The sequence below is a fragment of the Columba livia genome, chromosome 1, assembly GCF_036013475.1.
Source record: "Columba livia isolate bColLiv1 breed racing homer chromosome 1, bColLiv1.pat.W.v2, whole genome shotgun sequence".
NCBI lineage: Eukaryota > Metazoa > Chordata > Aves > Columbiformes > Columbidae > Columba > Columba livia.
In genome coordinates, this window is record NC_088602.1 from 94,129,948 (window position 1) to 94,155,399 (window position 25,452).

At 38.5% G+C, this 25,452-nt stretch overlaps 1 protein-coding gene across 2 annotated transcripts in view; it reads right to left on the bottom strand.

Moving 5' to 3' along the window:
• KCNJ6 (potassium inwardly rectifying channel subfamily J member 6) overlaps positions 1–25,452 on the bottom strand; it is a 169,606-nt gene that overhangs the window by 128,621 nt on the left and 15,533 nt on the right. The window lies entirely within an intron of this gene.

Genomic DNA, 25,452 nt, shown 5'->3' on the forward strand with positions numbered 1-25,452 from the left:
TCTAGAAACCATTATTTAAACTTTTTAAGAGAATAATTATCTAATAAAGTATGTTTTGTTTATTACTTGCCTTGATGCATTGCAAAAATAACTCATCACTGAACAGAACAGATCAAACATTTCCAAACTGAACCTATTTCCTCAAGCACATTGTGAGACCTAAATGATGAACATAAAACTAGGGAAACTGACATTTTTCTTTGTTTTGTGCTATGATCATATTCATTCAATGGAAGTTCTTAAACAAGAACTGTCTTCAGTGTCAGATTTGGCTCCAATTGAATAATACAAGTATCTCACACAGTTTCCAATTTTAGCAGCCTTTTGTTGTTAAATCTATTTTAAAAAAATCTTCAAATGCAGATATGTTGAGAAAAAGAACAAGTAACATGTCAGATTATGCAAAAATGCTAACAATGAAAATACCTCCCTGTTCTACTGAAAAACACCTGAAAATACAGCCTATTTACTATTCCCTGAGAAAAATGGACCTTTTTGTGGCTTATGCTGATATTCAGGCTCGCTTACACAGATCTTTTTCAGATTAACTCCAAAAGCATTAAAAAAGAGAAATGCTGTGGTAAACCCAGCCTTTCTGAATTTGAGAACTGATACTTCACTCTCAAGTTGGTGTCATCCACACAGAAAATTCGGAAAATGAGAGTGTGGCACTTTCCATATGACTACTTGGTTATTAGTGACCTTTCCACCTTAGAGTGAAACTCCTTTCCCCAAACACACAAAAGTCACAGCCTTGGCCTTTGATCTGCCAGCTTTTAGAGCTAATGAAGATAATAACAGGAGCTGCAGAAGAAACAGTCAAAAAGGGACCTTCGGACATATGGCTTGGGGTTTATGTCAGCTAAGTTTAGCCCACTAAAATTTTGGATATACTGTCTAAACAAGTTATTTAGACTCTTTGTAGCATTGACAGAGGGAAACCAGTACCTCCAAAAGTAAGTTGCCTGTCCTAATAAAGGTATCTCAAGTAGATGAATTGCTGCTGGAAGTGCTCAGCTCATTAAATTACAGCTGACACGACTAAGTCAGGCACAGTATTTACTTGCTACATGGCTAAAGACAGGGCACATCTCTATGAAATCGCTGTGGTTTTGAGTGTCTTCTTTCTGCTGTGCTAAATATTTGCTCCTACCCTTCACCTCCCATTCTCCTCATGCTCACATGCTGTTTCTTCCTTTTGTTCTCTCTTGTCATATTCAGCCCATCACCTTTCCTAAAATGCTCTCTCCCTTCCCTTTTCTGTCCATCTAACTTTATAACTAACCTTCCTTCTCTCTCTTCACTTTATCCTGCACTTCCAAAAAGAACGGTTGTGAAACCAGCACACTGTTGCTATCACACTGTACATGCCTCCCTCTCTACCCCTCAAACCCATACATACTATCTTATTCAAATAGACTGTACATGTTTGAGGCCCAGACTCTCTACTGCTTGAATGGCACAAGCTCAATCATATCATCACCTCCAAGTCTTTAAATGCTGTGGTGATATTCTCTCAGTATAGGAAAGACATGGACCTGTTGGAGAGGGTCCAGAGGAGGGCCATGAAAATGATGAGAGGACTGGAACAGCTCTGCTGTGAGGACAGGCTGAGAGAGTTGGGGTTGTTCAGCCTGGACAAGAGAAGGCTCCAGGGAGACCTTATTGTGGCCTTTCAGTTCTTAAAGGGAGCTTATAAGAAACATGAGGACAGAATTTTATTGGGGCCTGTTGTGATAGGACAAGGGGTAATGGTTTTAAGCTGAAAGAGGGGAGATTCAGGCTAGACATGAGGAAGAAATTTATTACAATGTAGGTGGTGAAACACTGGCCCAGGTTGCCCAGAGAGGTGGTAGATGCCCCATCCCTGGAGACATTCAGGGCCATGCTGGATGGGGCTCTGAGCAACCTGATCTAGTTGAAGATGTTCCTGCTCATTGCAGGGGAGTTGGACTAGATGACCTCTGAAGGTCCATTCCAACTCAATCTATTCTATGATTCTATTATGCTATTTTATTATACATGATCATAAATTACAGAGAAGTGTCAAATGCTCATTAATTAAAATGCAAAACAGAGTGAAAATCAACCTACTGTTGCTCTTGCCATTTTCCTGGTGCTAAGATCAAGCTGAAAAAGAGTTCTGACTGCTCTAGGAGATTCACGCTCGTTGTCAGCTGAGGCTAGAGATAGCATTCACATTTATTGTTTCAAACTAAAATCAAAGGCTCTTTTCTGTAAAGGAATGCTGTCTTGGCACGGTGCAATGCTGCCTAGAGATCTCCAAGCAACCTCTAAAAGAACAATAACTGCCAGCAAGTAAATTAGTTTGCAAGAACCTTGCACTAATAAAACTGAGCTGCTAGTACTTGAGTTAGCTTTTTACCTAGACGTGTTGTATTGTGCCATGTAGACATATGTATTGTGTCTTGGGGATTTGAACATATTTTAACTGGAATATCTGGAAAACTCTGTGTGAATCAGACTAAAGATTTACAAGTCAGACATAGCAAATCTATGTGTTCCTTCAGATAGTATAGCTGATTGCACTTTATAGACAGTGTACTTTATATACAGTGCCATATAATGGATAGATTTCAAAATATAGTAGCTGGAGTTCTCTCCAAGTTTAACCACCCCTAAAATGAAGCTAGCCATTTCTGTTGCTTTTAATCTAAGTGTTAACAGTGATAAAATATTAATAGCTATTAGCTTCTAAAGGGAAAAATATGTGCTCTAATAGAGGTAGGATAGGATTGGATAGAGCATTTTTTTCCGCTACAAAGATAAAAAAACTGAAATGATACTACCACTCGCAGATATATCTTCTAGACTCCTTGATGTCTCTAAGAAGGCTGCCCCTCACTTTCCTACGATTGCTCTTTCCTGAGCCGTCTAAGGTCTTCTATCATACACCCTTCCCTCACTGTCACTCCAAAGGAGTCCCTACTCCTTTGACATTACAAAGCTCTGTCTTTTCCTTCAACTTTTTTGATTGTTTTAACCAATCCTACCTCTGCTGGATGTGGTCAGACCACGGGTAGGCTCAATCTAGACAGAGATGTCTCAGTGCAGAGTCTGGGTCTGACTTCCTTCTCCTCTGTGGTATTTGAAAAGCCTCAAATTAAAGTGACTACCTTGGTTTGCATTCTACTAGAGACAAATCAATTCTTCTTTTCGTTTCCTGAGTATACAGTAGTAACAAGATATCTTATTTTTTCTGTCCACCCTCTGAAATCAACCTTGATGATCCAATTCCTCAGCTCAGAATTATTTTCACTTAGCTAAATTGATTGCTATGTAATTACTAATTTGATGCAAGCTGGTGTGAATCATGGCTACAAAGGGTTTCATATCAAGCAAGTTAAAAGAACATGATGTTTACTATAGTGATTATAATAACAATTGGAAAATTTAAAACAGGCACTCCAAACACTTATGAAGAGAAAATGACTTTTTTGGGCTTTATGAGATGGCGTGTAATTGTTTCTGCAAATGGTCCGATAAATCAGGTTTATGGAACATCACCAGCATGACCCACATGATCCCAGGTTACAATTCTCAGTCTTTTTATGCAGAGGAACTCACAGTACACTGGGGCCCATAATGGCGTTTCAGTGTTACAGCCTTGGGGACCAGCATCTTGTCAAAGGTTTCATCCAGTACCTCTGAGGATTCGGTTAAATGACACCAGCCTTTTCCATATAATTTCATACTTGCTTATATTTAATCTTTGTGAAAGTACAATTTACCTTCAACTTTTCTAGGAACTTTATAATTCCTTTTCAGTATCCTATTTAAATTTGTGTTTCTGCTACTGTTGCTGATGTGTGTAATTCCCAGAACCAACATTTATTACTACTTCATTTTTTCTTCATGTAAAATGAAAAAACCCAAAACATATTCCCTCTCTCACTTCTCTGTCTTCCTCATTTTTTTGAAATCTGTTCTTTTAAAGTTTGGCGTTGCTTTTCATTGTGTCATTGCTACTTTATGGCTTTCTCATAATTTTTACTTGGCAGTTTTTGCACTGAAATTATGAGGAGTGTCCAAATTTTCCAAGCTACTAAACGTTTTCTGATCCCATTGAAGGTGTGAGCGATGAATACTTTTGGAAATTAAGCCCTGAGTGTTTTAATAGAGTCATTATCCCTGTATGTTGTCACAACAACTAGACCCTTACAGTGATTCAGATCCAAATGGAAAATCACATCCCAAATTATATTAGATGTGGGTACATGCAATTATCGTCACAGAAGGCACTTCAGTTTCCATGCTCATTTAGTCATGTTTTTCTCAGCTGAGCCTGCCAACAAGAGTACTAATTAATGTTTTTTCTAACGTGGACACCTGCCCATTAGGAGCTACCAATTCTCTGTGTACAGAGAAAGGTGTCAGATAGCAATTACCTTTTGTGTTCTGCTACTCAGGTCTCTGAAGAAATTTTTCTCACATTATCAGACAGGTATGAGACCTCTAGCACCTTTGGATAATTTTCAGTTTTCTGCTTAGGAGGGGTTCCTTTGGTTGTGTGGTGGTGTTGTTTATGGGTTCTATTTGACACAAGGTCACATTATTTCCAAAATCACTTATTTTGTGGTTTTAGGGGAATTCTAGATTCAAGGAGAAAGAAATTATTGCCATATTATTTGGCATACCCAAACACACAATTAACAGTAGTCAAGAACTAATGGGTTTATCACATCACAACTCCACTTCCAGAAAATAGATACGGAGTATTTAACTGCAGCACTTTATAATTTTCTTATACTTCCTTATTTGAAAAGAGAAATATCTCACTGCAACTCTTTAGTGAATAAAATCTGTCTTACTACTTTGAGACTCCTGGGCTGTGCTCTTCAGCACAACTTTTATTATTATGATTTAAAATCCTTTCTTCATTCTGCCTAGCACAGTACAGTACATTGTCTAATACAGAAGTTACGCACAGTATCTCCATTAGTGAAAGTCATGATAGCAATCTGAACTAGATGAGAAAAACTGAAAAAAACTACAAATTGTCTACCTCTTTCCTACCCTATTTCTGGTAGATGCATTATGACCTATTTCTTGGTTGATGCATAGCCAAATATAGCATTCTCTGTGTGTTGGTTGTATATTTTGTTGAAAGGCATCATGATTTTAATCTGATTTTCTTGATGTTCTCCAAATCTGAAGGACTCTGATCTACAGAATGTGTTGTATTTTAAATATACAGATTTTAATACACTACTCTTATCCTTCTTGTTTTCAAAAACATCTTGAACTCATTCCTCAGGACCTGTTTAACCAAGCCTAGCCACACTGAATAGTACTTTACTCTTTAAGAGATTAGCAGGGCTTCTTTCTGTGGGAAGAAACATTAGAATTTGGCTTTCTGTATTTAGCCCTAAGGAAATCACTTGCCTTCAGCAGAACCAGCTCATGCTGCAGGAGTGGGGGAGAGGGCAACAATGGGGAGAGGAAATACTATGCAGGGGCAGAAATGCTTGAAGGAGCTCAAGGCCATGGAAAAGCCAGAGAAACACACATGAATTATGCAAAGAGGGGAGGATTGCACAGCGGACCACAGTTGCATTTTGGAGAGTGGAGTTAGAATGCCTGTGTCAGCATGGCAGAGTCTCCTAGAGGAGCCAGTCAGCCTGCTGAGAAACAGTTTGTCAGCTTGGACTTAGTGCTGTGCTAACGCATTTGGGTCTTGAACAGCTGCTTGTCTAAGATGTGCTATGTGAGGGGTACCAGCCCATTCAGGTCTATCTCAGGAGGGTGGACACCATTTGATAGGTTAGTGTATAATATTCAAGGAAAAAGTAAAAGAACAGAGCTTTTGGAGTTTACGTTTCAAACTTGAAGGTCCTAGTTGCTTCCACTTATTTGACTGAAGAGTATGAAAACAGCTTACTATGGAGGACAGCTGAATAAAATTACTCTGGAAATGAAGCGAAGTTCAGTTTCAAATAGATTACATGGACATGTACATCCAAATATTTATTTATTTATTTATTTATTTATTTATTTATTTATTTTCCAGACAAAACAATGGCAGTAAGATGGATGAATCACTGGTCTTTTCTGGCAGTGCTGAAGGAAAATTTAAATGGGTGACTTCTTCTTTGCACTTTAATGGAGATGCTACAGCAAAGACTGGTATTTGATGTGACCAAAAAAATTGCCTGATTCCTTCTGTTCGCAGACATTTATGTTAATACCTTTTTCTGTTATAACCTCTGTTTTTTGTTTTCGTTGGTTTTGTTTGTTTTGTTTTTGTTGTTCCCAGCCATTTAAAAATAAAATATATTCATAAATGACCCCAGGGCTATCATTCCTTTTTATTCTGATTTCCTACAGAAAGAAGTCTGCTGTGACTACAGTGTCTTTTTTTTTCCCTCTTCTAACAACATTTCAACAGTTTTGAGATCAGTTTCAAACACATTTGTCAGAGTGGTTACAGTTTTCAATCACATTAGTTTATTGGAAACTTTTTGAAAATAAGCATTTGAAAAGGAGACATTGCTTCAACTGAACTTACTGCTAAGCAGTGGAGAATTCACATGGGATGGTTCCACAGGAATTTGTGCCTTCTGCTGCTCAAAGAATTACCCACAGATGGCACAGAATATGCACCTTCAGGGGCTCAAATGGTGACAGTTCTGTGATTCACTAAACTTAAGTAGCTTTCTGAAGCTCTTGGTAAGCCATGACAGTCAATATATTTACCCCTGGGGCACAATTTCAGCTCTAGAGTAACAGTCGTCTTTGGTGTATTTGTTTAAGTTACACGTGTCTAGGTGTGGGATAAAAATTTTAATCAGGGAACAATTTATATTTAAATGGATCACACCGAGCCTTGCTTGCACAACTTTTTGTTGCTGTGCAGCTCTTTGTACTTCTCATTTTGTTACAGCCTTCCATCTACTGAGAAGAGTATGAAGTTATGTCCTCTTCTGGATGTGATAGGACTTGGAGAATAACTCACTGTGTAACTCTCCTGAATAGAAGAGATTGTCACTTTTTTAAAATGGATTTCTCTTAGGTTTTGCATCACTCATGAAACATGAGTTTATTTGACATTTTATCCATACCCAAGTGAAGCTATCCAGTACTAGAATTAGAGTAGCAGTTTAACATAAAATATGCATGAATTAATTCCTTTTAGAAATTAATTTAACATTGTTTTCTCCCTTCTTCTGCAATAGTATAAGTTCCTTTGTTCCAGCACTTCCTGAAATGACCTGGTGCTGACTGTACAAAGTACACAGCACTGTAGTATTTTTGGCTAAACTGAAAATTATTGGTGGTCTAGAATCCTTGACAAAACCCATTCATTTGCATGCCAGCCTTCATCATGGATTAAGTTAGTAATACAGCAAAACCTCTCTAGTCAGGAACACAATTGTACACCTATTTAAGCAGATGGTTAAATGCTACTGAAATAGTTTTGTGGTGGCATAATGGAGAAGGGAATGAGGACTTGTATTGATAGAATGCTTCCATTATGGATAGATGTTCCTGAAATGATAAGCCCCCATGAAGTTATTAAGAGCATGTGCAGGTGGATGAAAGAATGTATGGGGAGAGGTGAGGAACAGATACCTTGGTGTTTTCATCCCATAGTATGCCTATTAGTACAGAAAGGCCAGTCCAATTGATTCTGGATAAGAATTAATAAAGGGTCAATTAAGTTTTTACATCACAGTTTGGACTTTTTCTGCTCATTGGGACAGCTCAAGACAGATTGCATGATGGCAATCTTACATGTGGTGTTTGAATATATAATAGTAATAGAATCCAGCAGCATGTGTATACATGGTGCAGAACAAAATGTTCTGTAAACCTTGACAGAAAAGTATATGTCCTTGCCAGAAATACATACCCTTGAAAGACACAGAAAGCTGTTAATATGTGTACAGTCTATCAGGAGTGGAAATTGAAAGGGGGAGGTGAGATAGGGGAGATTTTGTGGCCTCTATTGCCATTTATCACTTTCTTCAAAGAGACTGTAACCCATGAAGATAGCCAATCTCCTTTTAGCAGTACCCCAGATAGAACTGATGAACTCTCTGCAGGGAATTCATTCATCTGTCTGCCAGTCCTTGTCAATTATTTAACTCCTTCGGGGCTGCTCAGAAGGGTATTACTTTGGTTTAACCTTGCGGGATGCAGTGATCAGAAAAAGCACCTTCTTTTACCTACTGTTTGTGGTCTCTTTTCACTGCTCTTTCACACCCTTCCAGCCTTGGAAGTGCTGTGTCAAATTATAAAAATTATTGCTCTGTCTGGAGCACATATGGAGACTGGTAGAAATTTCATCTAGGCAGGTGCTGACACTGAGGAATGAATGGGACTAGATGTGCACCCAGCTCTGAAGGTACTTTGTGGGACCCATCTACTTACTTCGGCACCTAAACACCTTAAAGAAAAATGGCCTTTTTATTTTTTTTTTTTTTCCTAGAAAACAGTAAAGACATATAAACTACTCCAAATTATAATATATGAGTACCATGGAAGGGTTGTATTGCTACATTTCTTAGTCCTAGAAATACTAATTCTTCAAAGTGGGAGCTGTGATCTATGCTGCAACTAACACAAAGTGTGTGCTGGCAATGTTGAAAAATAGTTTTGAAATATACTTTGAGAGGTTTTTAGGATATTGTTGCACTGTGTGTGTTATGTATGTTATTCTAATCACAGAATCACAGAATGTTAGGGATCGGAAGGTACCTCAAAAGATCATCTAGTCCAAACCCCCTGCTGGAGCAGGAACACCCAGATGAGGCTACACAGGAATGTGTCCAGGCGGGTTTTGAATGTCTCCAGAGTAGGAGACTCCACAACCTCCCTGGGCAGCCTGTTCCAGTGCTCTGGCACCCTCACTGTGAAGAAGTTTCTTTTCATATTTACGTGGAACCTCTTGTGTTCCAGTTTGAACCCATTAACCCTTGTCCTACTGTTGGTTGTCACCAAGAAGAGCCTGGCTCCATCCTCGTGACACTCATCCTTTACATATTTATAAACATTAATGAGGTCACATTAATAAGGCTATATTTACATGAGAATCTCTTTACTGCTATGAAAATACTTTCACATTTTAGTAAAAAATAGATTCTGGAGTTGTAGTAAGAGGTATCACCTCTGTGACAACATCATGTGTCCCAAGTGAAATGAGATATCATATTATAGAAGTGTCCTTGTTAGAGTGGATGTGTCTGTTCCAGGATATCCTGCTAGGACAGCTATGTCAACAAATTGTCATGTCTCAAACCAGTGTAAAGATAACCAACACAAATTGTGATACAGTCTTGAAAAATGTTGTTTGCTATTATTCTCTGGTGTGTATTAGCAAAACTGTAAACTGAAGTCCTGTGTTTATAATTTCTTATCAGTTGCCCAACAGTGTGTTCTGTATTTTTCTTGCTCTTTGAAAAATCATTAGGTTAAAACATTTATTTTTTCATGTTGGACAAATAAAAATTGTAGAGTAGCAAATGTCAATAAAACTTCCTACTAAGCAAAGATTTGAGAGTAAAATGGACCTTTGAAACATCCATTTTATTTTTGCCCATAAGTAATTTCTTTAGGCTCTGAGCCAAATATCTGAACTGCCTAGAACAGAAAGCAATCTATACAGATTTTCCATGAGTGCCCTACGGTGTTCAATTATGTCTAAAAATAAATGGACTGATTATGAATTATGGACAAATCATTTCACGTGTATAAAATTGGGAATTTCCATTTTCCATTCTTTTTAAATGAATCTTAGTTGAAAAACAAACACACTGGTACCTGTCTTCTATCTCAAAAATTTTGTATTAGTCTTCTAACCAGAAAAAGGGAAAAACAATGGTATGAAAGGGACTGTTTCTTCGATTTTTTGGATGCAGTCAGAAAATAGTGCTGGAACTCAACTAGACAAGTTTCTTTGTTTGACTTTTTTAAAAACCAAAAAGATTGCACAAGCATCTTAAGATAATCTGAAAAACTGCCTATTTGCAATATTCCTATCTTTGATTTGGGGAAACCTCTTTTGTAAATGAACCTGTATTTCAAGAACTCTTGGTGCTTTATGAGCATTTTTTGAGAAGTTCTCATGTCTTTAAAAAGAGGAGTTTTCTTTTCATTGTGAAAAATTGTTCTGTGTCTTTCCATTAAGCCAACACTTCAAAAATGCAGCGTCTTTCCTCGCTAGCGTCTCCTCTTTCTTTGTTGCTATGGTTCTCTTCTGACTTTCCCACAGACGATCAGCTCAGGAGAGAGGTTGAGCTTGAATGGATCTACCTAAACAGAGAGCAGGGCGTTGCTTGTGGTATCTAAAACCACCATCTGAAGAACATGTCTAATGTAAGGATTCTTGTCACATTCTTTTAACAATGAAAAGCACATATGTGTTCGTGTATATATGAAAGTGTCTATCTATCTGTCTATCTATCTAAGTGTCTATCTATCTATCTATCTATCTGTCCATCGATCTATCTAGCTATATGTCTATATATCTATTGGTCTAACATTTGTGTGATATGAATGCCTACTTATAATATCAAGACCCAAACTGCATTGTCACATTGTGCAGAGAAATGGTATGATTGATTCATTCAGTACTAGACAAGGCTGGAATTCTGTTGGTGATAGCAAGGTAATGGTAGTGGTGACATCATGTTTCAGAGTGCTTTATGTGCAGATTTTTTAAGCCTATGAGGGTAAGTAATTTTGCCAAGTGAGATACCTATTTTTTTTGGTCAGCATTATGATGCATCACCTCACAACACAAATTGCTTCTTGTCTGCAAAGGTGAAAATCTCTTGCTTTTTGTGCTAGAGAATTGCTGGTTTTTAAGATTTCTTTATTATCTCTGACTTTTCTTGATTTTACGTCTTTTTTTTCACATGTTTATTTCCCTATTTGTCAAGAAAAATTGATCGATTATCAGAATTAATTATCAATAGGTCATTGAACAAAAAGAAAATGTGCATTAAATAGTACCTAAAGGGTTATTCTGAATAAATTTAAGGCAATGCTATGAGTTAACCTGGAGGAGATGATACAAAATTAATGATAATCTGAAATAAGTTATTTCCTCTAACTAGAACCCATCCTACAAAGATCAGCTGTTATTGGTCACTTCTATTTTCCAGTCAGGGTCAATTTAGTCTTCTGCACATACTGCATGTTTGTAAGACAGATTTTGGATTCAGTCATGTCATTCATTAACCAACTGGTAGATTAAATAATAGGAAAAAAGAAAAAAAAAAAAAAAGAAAGGATACATATTGACTCCTGTTTCTATTTTTCCTTTTTTATTGGTCATTGGGAAGGCTGATTTTTTTGCAGCTTGCATAATGTGTGCTCTTCTGTGTTTGCCCATGCTTTTGTTTTCTGGCTGGAACTGAGAATATGCTTTTATTTTGATTAGAACTAATAGAGAACAGAGGATTATATCTAACTTGCCTGGCATGTGGAGTTATAGCATTTCAGATAACTAACTTCCTTCTTTCAGTAGGCTGAAGAGGGTGTTAAAATTTGGCAATGTACATGACTTTAAACTAAGTCATGTAATAAGAGGCCTGACTTAATAAATTAAAATTTTGACAAATTCTTGTTCTCTGCCTACTAATCCCCTTTTTGTGGGACGAGAACATGCATTTCACAGCTTAGAATTACGTTAGTAATGGAAAGAAGATACATTTTTTCAGCCTGGTTAGTTTCTCATGTGTCAGTTTTCTTGCTGATTGCAGAATTAAGACCAGAATGTTTTTTGCTTATGCATGAGTGAACTTTTTTTTTTCTTTTCTCCTGGGTATTAACATATTACATTATTTTTCTTCTTTGAGTCTAATCTACTGACTCAGAATACAAAGGAGTAAACAGATGTTACACAAGTAGGCTTTTATTTATGTATGTTTTGGAGTAGGGAAAAGGTGTGGCTGCTCTGTAGCAGTGCATGCAGGAAGGCCCCCAGACAGTTTGAACTTACACTTTTAACCTGATATAAGAAGAGGTATAACACACCATAAAGCACCGGACATCAAAGGTTTGGTCCTTCGTGCTCCTATATGAACTGTGAATAGCCTTTCAAACTAGTTTTTGTTTGTTTGTTTTTCCTATGATATTGATGTATGAACTTTTGTAGTCAGCTGTGTCATAGCCTTTACAGAGTGTCCTCAGGAACAAGCATTTGAAGACTGTGCTGTAGGTCAGCCTGCACTAGGAAACCGTGCTAACAACTAAGTTAATCTACTATAAATTGCCAAAGGATCAAAAAGAAGCATTTGTGGAATCTAAGGACTAATATATAAGGCATTTACAGATTTTTCATTCTCTACAAACAGTTTAGCACCAAACTAGTCAAGACTCTGAGTTAAAAGAAATTATAAAATAAGTGCCATTCCCTTACAGAGGCATTAGTATATTAGTGTTCAGCTCTTACAAATCAACAAGTAAGAGCTACCTGTACAGTTTGGTAGAGAGATCACGGTTGCTGATGTGAGCAGGACTGGTTTTGTGCGCAGGAGAAGCAGACAGCAGAATAGTGGGAATTTCAAAATCACTACTGTCTTGCAGCTTGGTCTAGTCAGAGCTCTGGAAATTCAGGCTGCTGAGTTGACATTGGTATGCCTGAGGAGATGGGAACAAATTCACAGAATCATAGAATGACTGAGGTTGGAAGGCATCTCTGGAGGTCACCTTGTCCAACCTGCCCTGCTCAAACAGGGCCACCTAGAACTGATTGCCCAGGACCATGTCCAGGGGGCTTTTGAATATCTCCAAGGATGGAAGACTCCACAATCTCCATGGGCAACCTTACAGTAAAAAAGTGTTTCCTGATGTTCAGACAAAGCGTCCTGTGTTTCAGGTTGTACCTTGTCACTGGGCATCACTGAGAGGGGCCTGGCCCTATCCTCTTTGCACTCCTCTCTTCAGGTATTTATATACATTGATAAGATGCCCCCCCATAGCCTTCTCTTCTCCAGGCTAAACAAACTCAGCTCTCCCAGCCTTTCCTTATAGAAGAGATGCTCCAGTTCTTGAATATTTTTTTGTGGCTCTTCATTAAACTCTCTCCAGTATGTCCATGTGTCTCTTGTACTGAGGAGCACAGAACTGGACACCATACTCCTGGTGTGGTATTACCACTGCTGAGTAAATTCTTGCAGATGTGCTCATTTCTTCTCTTTTCTCTACCCAGTGGCAAGAGTGGCAGCAAGCTTGGCTCACCACAGCTTTCCCCAAGGCCTCTCTACCAGCTTTGCCCATTTACCCTTCTCAGATCAAGAGCAGCTTTGCCTGAGCTCTCCATTTTAGAGTAGTAACCTTTGACCTTACAATGCTCCTGAGATGCTTCGAGCCAGCTCTGGTGCAGTACAGCTAAATGCAGCAAGCCCTGATTGACAACAGACATTGACTCATCATGTTTTTAATGCAGGCATATTTACACTCCACACACTTAGAGCTGATCCAAGACCCATTGAAATCAGCGGGAGGCTTTCACTTGGCTTCAATGGGCCCTCTATCAGTCCCTTAATTAGTTATACTTCCATTATTGCTCAGCAGGAGTCTGAAGGCAGAACCTTGCACATTTCTGTCTCTTTTCTTGAGAACACTCCTGTTGTTGAAACACGATGTGACGAACTTCCCTAAGGTACAGTAAAAAGGGCTTTGTTTTTTCTTCCCCCTTCATGGTTACACAGAAATCTATACCTCCTTTTATTTTTCTTTCACTTGTTCCCTCACACAGTAAGCAGACTAATTACCTGCTCCTTCAGCCTTTCTACTGTGAGTTATCATAACCTCACTGGAAAAGGACTGGTAATAAAAGGGATTTCAGGATCTAGAGTTAAGCTAAAAGTGGTTTAATACACAAAAGCATGTAAGTGATATAGGCTCTGCTATCCCACTTTGAGAAGTTACATTCACACTTATGAACCTAAAATTTCTAGTGCAAATCTGTGGGAGCTGGGAATGCAACTCAGGCTGGAAAGCTCTAGTAGAGTATAATCTGCATCACTGCAATCCCACACAGCTCTGCAAAGCTAGCTCCAGCAGTAAGGATTATTTTTGAAAAAGGTTCGGAAAAGCAGAGGTGAAGATATCCTAAACTTCACTGAAACAAATAAGCGTTAATAATTCCAGATATAAACATTATAATATATGGGCTTTTTCTCTCTCATCTGTTGGACTCCAAAAACATCAGACTGTGCTTGCTTAGACTCTACTGGTCTCTACGGGGAAATTACTGCATTATACACTGGGGTGAGCATTTTTGGAAGGCTCGCTATCCTGCACTAATGCACTGTGTGAACATGCTCAGGGCAGCATTCAACTCACTCTGTTTCAGGCACCTGTAAGTCAAACATCTACTTCTGCGGGTCATCCTGTCTGTCTCTGCAGGCAATCAGGAAGAAAATGCACAGCTTTGCTCCCTCCTAAAGATGGCATAGGGAAACATTCTTTGGAGGCGTCTATCTCCTTCAGTTAGTTAGAAAGGGTACCCAGACCAGGGGCTGAACCTAGAGGTTTAAGTTCTTGGTAAGACAAGTCCTCCTCCCTTTCATTGGATGCAGTAAATATTCTCCACAAACCCAAAGTATTATATATAGCCTTCTCAGTTCTGTTTGACATGGGCATGTTCACATTGAAGGTATGGTTCTGTATGGGCAAGTGTATTGCAGGCTGTCTGGGGTAAACATAAGGACAAAACTAGAGATAGCAGACATCTTTGTCAATAAAGTGTAAACTTGTCATCTCAATGCCTGGAAAACTCCCAGTCTATCTATGGCATTATCAATACCGAAAGCTTTGGGTGCAATGACTAGGAGTATATTTCACCCAGAAGGAAAATCACCTTACGCACCACATACATATGCATCGTGTTATTTGAGGCATAACCTGTGAAAGCAGAGAGAAATCCATCTGGCCTGCCATTTATGGGCACTGCATTTTTACTGTCACTTATAAAAAAGTTATGTTAACACCCACCTCCAGGCTAAGCCTTTGCGTATGCAGGTCTATTCTAAAAACACTGCCTTTCTCAGCTGGAGAACCTGCTCCTGTTTTCCCTGTCTCTCTAGCTATTCTTTCATGTTACTGGTGCAGAATAAGACACTGAAAATGGCTGCATAATATGTATGTGTATGTCTTTGGGGAAGGTGAGGAGAGGCAGCTGTTGCTTTTATAGGATGTAGAAGTGCTTTAAAAAGGATTTTTATGACAGTGTCTGAATATGAGTGACCACTACTCGAAATTAAAACCTAAAGTAAAACTTACACAAAATTTTATCTTCTGATAATCGCATACAATTTACCTAACAGACATACTGAAGTATTTTTTGTGTGTGACATATAATACATTTTCAAAGCACAGACTTAATCTGGCACTTCATCTATCGCCCTTCCTGTCAGTTGCTTTCACTTTGATTCCATAATGTTTGCTTTCCATAAATAATACACTGCTCTTTTATTGCTGACAAAGGACAGTGGTTCTTAAGAAAGGACTTTCTTGCTTCTCTTTATTTGAAAATATTACAGAGGAATTCTAGATAGAAAGAAAGAACTTTTCTTACTGTGTTAAGCCTCAACAATTAGCAAATAATTCTACTGCAGTAAATTCTACTGTGTGAAATTGTTGTACCTGAAAAACAGACATCTACCTGCACTGTTAGGTTCTAAGTTGCCTGTGCTAATCACTTATTACAATGTATGAGCAGGCATGGGAGACTCAAGGACAGAAAACAGGCTGGAAGTGTTTCCCTCAACCCATGCCAAATTTTCCATGTTGTCAATGGACTTCAAAAAATTTCCATGATTTTTGGGGATATGGTTCTTTCCTCTCCAAATATACAAAGTCAGACACTAGCTGTTGAGTGAGATAAGAAGTCACAGAAGCTGAGCTCTGATAATTTGCAGAGCTAATCAGGTCATATTCTAACATCTAAGCAGAAAATGAAGAATCTTAATTGGAAACACATGCTGGGGCTTGGCATCATCTGCATTTCCATTATAATGCACATTTGATGGAAGCAGCACACAAGGGTTCAACGTCCTACAAGAACAAAACATGCTGCCTTTCTAAAAGCAGAAAAAAATCTTAGTCATCAACTGGACTTATTAAATTTGCTTTAACCCAGTTAGATTTCTGAAAATTCAATGATTTTGCAATATTTGTGCCTCAGAGGTGCACTGCTTACTTCTTAACTGAGGAGGCAGGAGGATGATCTGTTTAGAAGAACATGGTGGTGACATTCCCTTCCCTTGAATTGCTCCAAGGAGTAAGAAATCAATCAGTGCAGTGAAATTCTGAATCCTGCAGTTTGCTGTGCTGGAGGAATCCTGTGAGACTTCAAGTTACTAAGGCTGTTTTTTCTCTCTTTTAGCTCTGTATCTCATATTATTGCTGTCTCTTCTAGATGCACACTGGTGATGAATTCATTCAACTTTATGAAGCATGCGTGTTAGAACTGTACTATGACCATTGTCATGACACATGGGTTGATTTCCTTTTGAAGAATGCTGCGTGGATGACCTGTTCTACTGCCAGAATCTGAACTGTTATTTCCAGGACTTGCTTGGGCATCTTTTCATATCTCTGTGCTGAGCTGTGCTATCACCTCTTCACATGGGCAGATAGATCATACACATACCTAACAACTGACTGCCACAAAGAAGGTGACTGTTGCAAATTCATTTACAGTCAAGCTATTGAATTGACTGTCTCTTTGAATTTATATACACTAGCCCATGAATATACAGACATAGCTCTGCATGTGCTCACACACACAAGCATGTGGGCACAAGCATGCGTACTGTCTGCACATAGTTTAATATGCATTTTCAATTTTACTACAATTATTTTCCTTGTTATGCTTGCCAGTGATTCTAATGGACTCTTTTCTTCTCTCCTTACATATTCCTGAATTCCCTTCATGGCAAGTGAATAGAAAGGACAATATATGGAGAAAGAATTTGAGGAAAATCCTTCCCTCCAGACAACCATGTACATTTCTGGTGCATGCTGAAACTAGGACAATATTTTACTCTTGCGTAGGGTACCTCCAGTATGTTTGCAAGGGATGGTATGCTGACAGAACCAGTGGATAATATAAGAGTGATTCACAGTGATAACTGCTAAGGAAAATTTGCTATTTACAGTAAAACAAAGCCTTCCACAGACTTTTGACTACTTAACCTTTAATATTGAAAAACAGTTAATAACAGTTTCTTGTAGATTTGCAATGCTGAAGCAGAGGCATGGGACTGCATATATAATGGAACTGGGAAGCTTTCATCATTTTCAGAACTGACAAAATTAGTAGATATATAAATATTTCATCTTGGCTTATTATAAGCTGGCATTTCTCTGTACTTACTAATAACTGAATGTATTGTGGCTTAAAAAACCTTTAGCGCAGTCTACCTGAAGGTGCCTACAGCAAGCTAGGAAACACTGGAGTGGAAGGCAGATTGTTTTTGTACAAAGGGCACATGCCTTGGATATGGACTAGTAGGTTGTACAGCTTAGAAGAAGTGATAACACATTTTGCTTTTAAGCCTGTGTTTTACACTGAGATTCAGCTCATGTGTCCTGGAAGTCTCTGCCATACGTTGTCTATATGGAATTATTTGACAATTTGATTCCAGTTCTCTAATTAATCAGAGTTTAGTTAGTACCATAGCTATCTCTGACGCAGGGCAGGAAGGTGTGTGTAACGAGAAACAACAGCGGGAATTTAAAGCCAGACAAATACAAGCACAAATGTTTACTAATGTTTGCATAATAACCTGTGGGTCCAGCTGCCAAGTATGACATGGGTTCACCATTTCTTTAGCTCCCATTACAAGGCCCAGACATAGCATGAAAAAATACGCTTTTGCCAAAGACAAGCTACTACTCTAGGATTATGTAGTATGGTCTACTTTTTACAGGAGTTAGTGCAAATGAACTGATGGTGACCCCTGTTTTTAAAAACAACAGAAGAATCTATCTATGAGTCATGTTCTTCCCTTCGTTTACAGGCTCTGTCCCACAAAAAGTAGAATTTTAGTTAAAGGCTTAACAGACCAGGGAATAAAGCACTGGCTGCTATTAATGAATGGGGTTTGACTGCACAAATTCATGGGAAACATGTGACTAGCGTCATCAGATGTCCTAGGGACTTTGATCCTTTCTGCCAACAGTTAAGCATCTTTCTATAGATCCACATTCAACCCAGAAGGCAGAGGGAGTCCAAATAAATTACTTAAGTTGCCTTTGAATCACCTGCTTTTAATGAGAGTGTCTAAAATGCTTAATGCAATGACAGTCCTCTCTTCATTACATAGCAGTCCCTTCTGTGTCCCTGGGTGACACACTGTCATTTTTTTCAACTAGTTAATCACCTCTTTTGTTAAGTAAAGACATATTTTTACATTTCTATCCATTGAATGTCAAGTTATTTGGTTTGGTATTGAATTATCTATTGGAATGGTCTCCAGCTTCTGGGGGCTTGAAATAATGTAGTTATTCGTTTTAATTTTGGATAAATTTAGATTCAAGTCACGTGAAATCATGCAGTAATCTAAAAATATATACTGCAGAGTTTTTTCTATGATTCCCAAAGTGCCATAAACAGCATATACACATATATGATAAATCTAGTTTAGTTTTCTATATTTCTTAAGATAATCTTAAGTTTTGTTATCTGTGTTCAGTAGCTATTCTCCATCCTACACATGTCCAGTGAAACCTGAAAAAGACTCAGTTACAGCACATCCTCATACCACGACCATTTTACTTCAAGTTCATTCCATAAAACACAATGATGCCTGAAAACCTCAGGAGTGGAATAGGCAGGTAATTCACAAATGATTCATGAGGCTACATTGAATGTATTTTCCCAAACTGTTTCTTAGGAACTGTTTTACAACACCATTCTCTGTTTAAAAGATCTACTCCTTCCAAACATAGATGCCATCTCTGCTGGCAAGACCTACTGTACTTGAGAAAGGATAAGCACCAGGAACTCCTTAGTTCTATCAACAACTTGGTCTGTCCCTCTGTTAACAGGTCTCTTCAAGAGGATGCACCAAATTAAAATTGCAGTGGAATTTTCTGTGCAACTATGTTTGCAGAAGCTAAAGAAGGGTTAGGTGGCAATGGTGGAATTAATTTCAGCTACTCTTTCCTTCTTGAATGATGATGCCATTTCTGCTCCTTCTGTAGTCAATGAAAGCAAAGACAAGCAGGCAACAAGCAGACACTTCCAGAGATCATTTTATCCCAATGAAAACAAGATTTGAGATAAGAAATATTGATTTCCTCTTTGTTGATTCACTGCAGAGGGGGCAGTCCAACTTACTCTAAATGCCTATGTTTTCGACAGTTAGCATGACTGAAATGGCTGATTGTTATTAAGATATACTGGAAATTATGACAATTTTTCACGATTGCATTATGCATTCTTGATGAATATTAGCACAGAGCAGTTGTGTTCTCCTTTCCGGAGTCAAACAGGAATAGTTGGCATAATACAAATCGAGGTGCTGCTTAGATGTCCTCTGTCCTCCAAGGCTCTGTCTATACAAGCAAGTAAAAAATGTGCATGAATGTTGTGGCCACTGAGACTCATTTGTCTGTAATTCTGAACTGTTAGAGTGCCCACGAGCATAGTTTTGGCCTGGGCCAACTGGCAGCCTCCCACTCTCAAGTATCATTTGGGAGTTAGTATGGGCCAAAGCCCACTCCTGACAAGCAAGTTGGGCATGTTTTGGGGACTTGGAGAGTTTGGTGCAGCTGCCTTTGTGTCAAAGGACAGTCCCAGGCATTAGTTTATGATCACAGTGGGTTATTTTGCTGTGTTCCCCTTCTTATCTTTATGAGACTTTTAGCTTTAGTAAAGCCTTTCTGTTGGGCTTTGTCACAGCAACTCTACATGTCCTATAGGCGATAGTGGGTCAGGTGATGTTCAGACTCCAAGTCACAGAAAACTGTTTTTAGTGTATTACAGATATCCTATTGGTTCTGGCAAGCTAGTACTATTACACCTATGTAATTGGAAACTGAGTTAATTTAAAATTCTTCTAAACTTTCTATTTTACTCAGCTTTTCATGTGATGGGGAAAAATAATATATCTACAATGAATGCTGGCTACATAAGGGGTCATTTAGTTGAAAGGTGTTTATTTATTTCTCAGCTTCACTGAAAAACACTTTTAAGAGGTAATGTTTGAACAAACATGGTCTTTCTGTCTACAAACATTATGGTAAAAACCATTAAAATGCTCAAAGCTTGTTGAAACACTGTTCCATCTAGCTTTTCCCCTTCTTCCTTGAGTCATGATTCTCTTCGTTAGTTACTAAGTATATCTCCCATTTTACTGCTGTAACACCCACCCATAGGCCTTACATTATATAGCACCGTCTAGTATTTTATTGTGTCATCTTACAACTTAGAGTGTAGACTGCAGAAGGAATAAGCTGCAGATTTTTTACTTTTGGTTTTGTTCTTTTTCTTTCCTAATGACGAGTAACTGAAATAGAGGAAAAGTTATGTCTGATATCTAACCAGGTGTATAGTATTTCTACTTCTTTTTATTATATCAGTGACACATTCCTAATTTACTCTTGACTGATAGGTAGATAATTTTTACGTTTGATTTTTTTTTCATTTTTTCCCCAGAAGACATCACATATAGCTCCTAACAAAAGAACTGTTAACTATAAGAAATAATTTTTCTTATTCCACTTATCAAGGCTGGAATTAATAGTACTCATTCTTCAAATGATTTTTTGCTGATGATTGCCATTTTCACTTTTAAATCATATATCTAATGTCAGAAGTATTCAATGTTTTATGTAAAATTATGTACTTATGGTAGATATCCAGGTGAAACATATGACACACTACTGATGTCTGTTTATTCTGCTTTACTGATGAAGTTTGAATTCAAAAAGACACTAAGAAGTTAAACTGCAAAAATAACCCTGAAAATGTCCTTCCTTCTGCAGTGGAAGTTAAACAAGTGTCATAGATGTCATGGATTTTACATCTATTTTTCATCAAAGCTTATGGTGTAATAAAGATACATGCTAGACCCTGTAAGGATTGGGGAATACTGTATTAGAACAAGGGGAGTGGAAGAGAAGACTGCCAAAACACAGATTATAAAGCAACAAAGTCTTAGGCTCAAAGGTTATTCAGAATTGTATTGTGTAAGTAAAGGAAGTAGATCTATTGCCCAGCTGCTCCGAAGATGCCAACACTTGTTTTAATCTTGCCAGGGGGCTAGATGCCAGTGACAAAAATTAACATAGCATAACATCTGTTTTTTTGTGATTGCCACCCAAAAATGAGAAAGAAACATTTAGTTGCTTCAATATGCATGACCAAAAAGGACATAGATTATTTAGCATCCTCTTTATCAGAATATACCTTTGTGCTCTGATTCTTTCCCCAGCCTGTTGTCCTATGCAGCCTACACGTTGTATGGACTTCAAGACAATGACATTTTAGGACTGGTGTCGAGGTTCCTCCCAAGTCATAGCTGTTTATGGGGTCCCAAGTCCAGAGTGACTCAGTCAGTGTTCTGGAACCTTTCTTGATGAAGGCCTCCTCTCACCTCCTCCTCTGCCAAATGTTTTGGTGAGGCAGCCAAGCATGCTTAATCCTTTCTCAACATCCGCTCACAGGGCAGGATGCATCTGGCAGACAAAGCCAGTCTGTTGTAATTTACAGGCAACATGATAAAACAGCTGTCCTACATTTCTGAAGTGCTGAACACCTTGAAGAAACATTTGGCTAAAAGCAACGTAAAACAACTTTGAAGTCGTTTAAAGCAGAGGCTCTGTGATAGCAAAGCATAAGAAAGAATGTAAAAAGTCATCAGGCATGATCAAATCCAGCTGTTAGATGCCTGCTATCAGGAGTGGGATGCACTGCTTTTCTTGTGCCTTACTCCCTAGAGTAAGAGACAATAAGATGTTTCAGGATGGAATATGCAAGATCTAACAGGCTTGGGAAAGGTAGATTGTTATTTGTAGCCAATTATTCATGTTATAGGGGAATAGCCTATGTTGCTATTAAATTAGAATCTGCTTTTTCAGACCTTTGCTTTGCCAAGATACTTTTGAATGCTAATCTTATCGTCTAAAATACTTGCATACTTTATAAGTGCAGTTAATTCCATCATTCAGAGCATCAATTCATTGTAACTGAACACTACAGACCCAACTTGACACATCCTTCCATACTGGTAGTGAACCACTGATAACTCTTCCCTGGCACGCTTTTACAACTAGTTTTGTAACCATGACTAGGTAACTACTTCTAGACCAAGTTTCACTGCATCCTTATTAAAATACTGTGGCAGATGGTGAATTGTCTTAATAAAATCAAAATATATAACCTTCTCAGTTTTTCCTTGCCTGTGTTGATCTACTGTGGAATTAAATTAGACTGGCTTGATGCAATATGCTGTTGATAAAACCATTTTGGCAGCTCTCAGCATATATTTTCTGGAGCTTAAAGCAGTTTCTATTTTTTAAAGAGTTTAACTTAAGGTGAGTGGTCCATAATTCACCAGCCTCTCTTCCTTTTTCTGCCAAGCATCCTTCTTGTTAGAGACAGGCACCACACTTGCTCTTTCCAACCTGCTAGAATTTCCCTCATTCTCTGTGAATTCTCAGGTAGTTTTAATGTTATCTCAGACAGTCCGTTAATGTATTCTTCAGGTTTAATTGATTTGAAAGCATATAGCTTTATTTACATTGTAGCCTGTACCTTCCCAATTATAGGGTAAGATCTTCCTCCTTGGTTTGAACAGTAATTGTCTCTTGATCACCACAGGTCTTTCTAGTGAAAGCTGATGCAAAAAACACATAAAATACTCTGTCCTACTGAGTATCATCTGTAGCTTTCCTTCCTGTTGAGAAGCAGGCCAAGAGTCTGCCAGCGCTTCCTCTTCCTACTAATCTATAATACTTACATATTAATTTCTTGCTATCACTGATGCCTCTTGCTAGCTGAATTTAGTTTCTTGGCTTCCAGAGTTAGCCCATTTCCTTCAGCAATTATCTTCAACGCTATGACATAGTTTGTGTATGTGTCCTTCTTGTAAGGTCGATGTGAAATTCACGAGTTAGCTCAGCTGATCCCTTACTACATTTCTTACCCCTCTTCTGGATTCCTCTGTGTGTGTGTGAGTGTGTGTGTGTAGGCATGTGCTCTTTCTCTGAAGGACAGATTTCCTCATCTGCTGTACTTTTCTACAAAAATTCCTCACGTCCCTATGATCAACAGCTCTCGCAATCTGGGTGATTCTTCTAATTACCCACAAAAGAATTCATCTCCTGGTTCTTCTAGGTCAGTGACCTATTTTAAATCTCCAATGTATTAGCACCTTGTTGCTTTCCTCTTCTGTCATTGCCTGGATGCTTGCATCTAGTCCTTTCCTACACATAATCCATTTGGATAGGCACTGAACAAACCTACTGTGTCAGCCACCTCTTGAAGCCTCTGTTGCACCAGATAACTTGTATCTTGATCATCTAGTAACAGGTCTGTACTAATGCAAGGAAAACAGGAAATAAAAGGGAAATAATCAGACTTATTAAATGGATTGACTCACTCATTCACTTCATCCTTAATGACGTTTTCATTAATAGCCTTATGCACACCTCTGATTTTAGGTCTTTGTCAAAGTCATTGGTGCTTACAAATACCTAGTATCATAGAATTCGTTAGGTTAGAAAAGATCCTTAAGATCATCTAGCCCAACCATTAACCTAGCACTAACCACTAAACCATGTCCCTAAGCACCCCATCTGCACACCTTTGAGATACCTCCAGGGATGGTGACTCAACACCTTCCCTTGGCAGCCTGTTCAAGTGCTTTACAGCCTTTCAGGGAAGGTTGTGTTTTTTTTTTTCCTGAAAGATTCTGTAATCCTTCCCTTCAACAGCAGTTAAAATCCTCCTCCAGGAGGAAGTTTATAAGCAAAGGTGGTCTTTCTATTTGTCATGAGGTGGCACTCCTCTTATCACTAGCTTATGGAACACCATTTTGTGGTCACAGACGCCACACTCCATCCCAGTAATACCATGTGAGCAGGAAGGCCTTAACCCTAGTTCTTATCTCTTCATGAGCTTGACCATTTGCTGTAAGAACTGGCCAAGACCATGTTCCTGATGGTTACGTTCCCCGTGTTCCCTTGAGTCCTTTGCTCCAGATCTTTGAGCTTCCTAATTAATTTTATTTTTTCATTCAAGGTAGTATCAGTGTCTGGAGTAAGAAGTGCAGTTAGTGGTACAAGTAAGCTCGAATAACTTTTCAGTTAGTTCAGACTCAGGCTGCTTGGCAGTAACACATCCTCTGAATTCTTGAGTTTTTTCATAACAGATTTGGAATAGATTTTTTTCTGCCTACCAGGACAATGTGTCTATTCCTGGTCACAGGAGATGATTACTCAGGAGCTGGAAACTGTCTGCCTCTGAAGACAGATGTAGCCAACTTTATCCCTCCTCTTCCTCCTATTCTGTTACTGGTACTGTTGCAAAAACCTATACAGTCATCTACTGTCTCTGTCTTTGGAGGCTTCCTGTGTTAAAATGTTTATGATTATTTGTTTCATCTGATAGACCAATCTCAGAGCTTTCCTTCATAAGTCTTATGAAATTCTATTAAGTGGCACATCCAGTGCTGAATATCTTCCCCCTCTTGACCTTAATGAAGAGGGAAATACAGCATTTGCAAATGTAGTCCATGGCTTAGGATGAAGCATTGACCTCTGTCACTGTCCTTATTGATGCAGGTTGACAAATAATTGAGAGCAGATACTTCTTGTGGAGCTGCCTGTGTTCAGCACCCTCTGTTATGTACATTGTGATACTTGTTAACACCTTATATTTAGAACTGTCTCCTGAAACTTGTATTTGATAGCTTTTGAGGGCTGCTGGGCTAGTGGCTTACTGACCTGTTGGCCTAGATGAATTCTGCTGCTTAGTTGTAAGGGAGACACTGAATCCTGTGGTGAATTAAGGGTGGGATAGCTGTTGCAATGAATTGCTAACCTGGGTTCTGAAAATTGTGTAGCGGTGTTAGTATGAGGGTGTGCTTCTGTCTGAAGAAGTCCTGACTCCTGATAGGACTAATTCTCCAGGGAGTGGTACCACATTGAACTTTTGAATCTGAAAGCAGCTCAGCCACAGTTCTGCCTCTGTACTGTATTTTGTGGCATGCTTTATAAGCACAGAACAGAGCTTAAGGCATTACACATATCTTGAATGGTGGGAATTTAATAAGTAATCAGTATTGCTATTCATGATACTTGACCTTTATATTTTCTTTAGTCTCTGTTCAGGTACAGTGGGAGAAATTCACACCCTTGCTGAAACTCCTCTGAAATGTAAGCAAGTTTAAAAAGGTAATGTGTTTTCTTGGACTCTGTTTTTAAAACATCATTCTCTACTCTCTCCATCCCACCGCTATT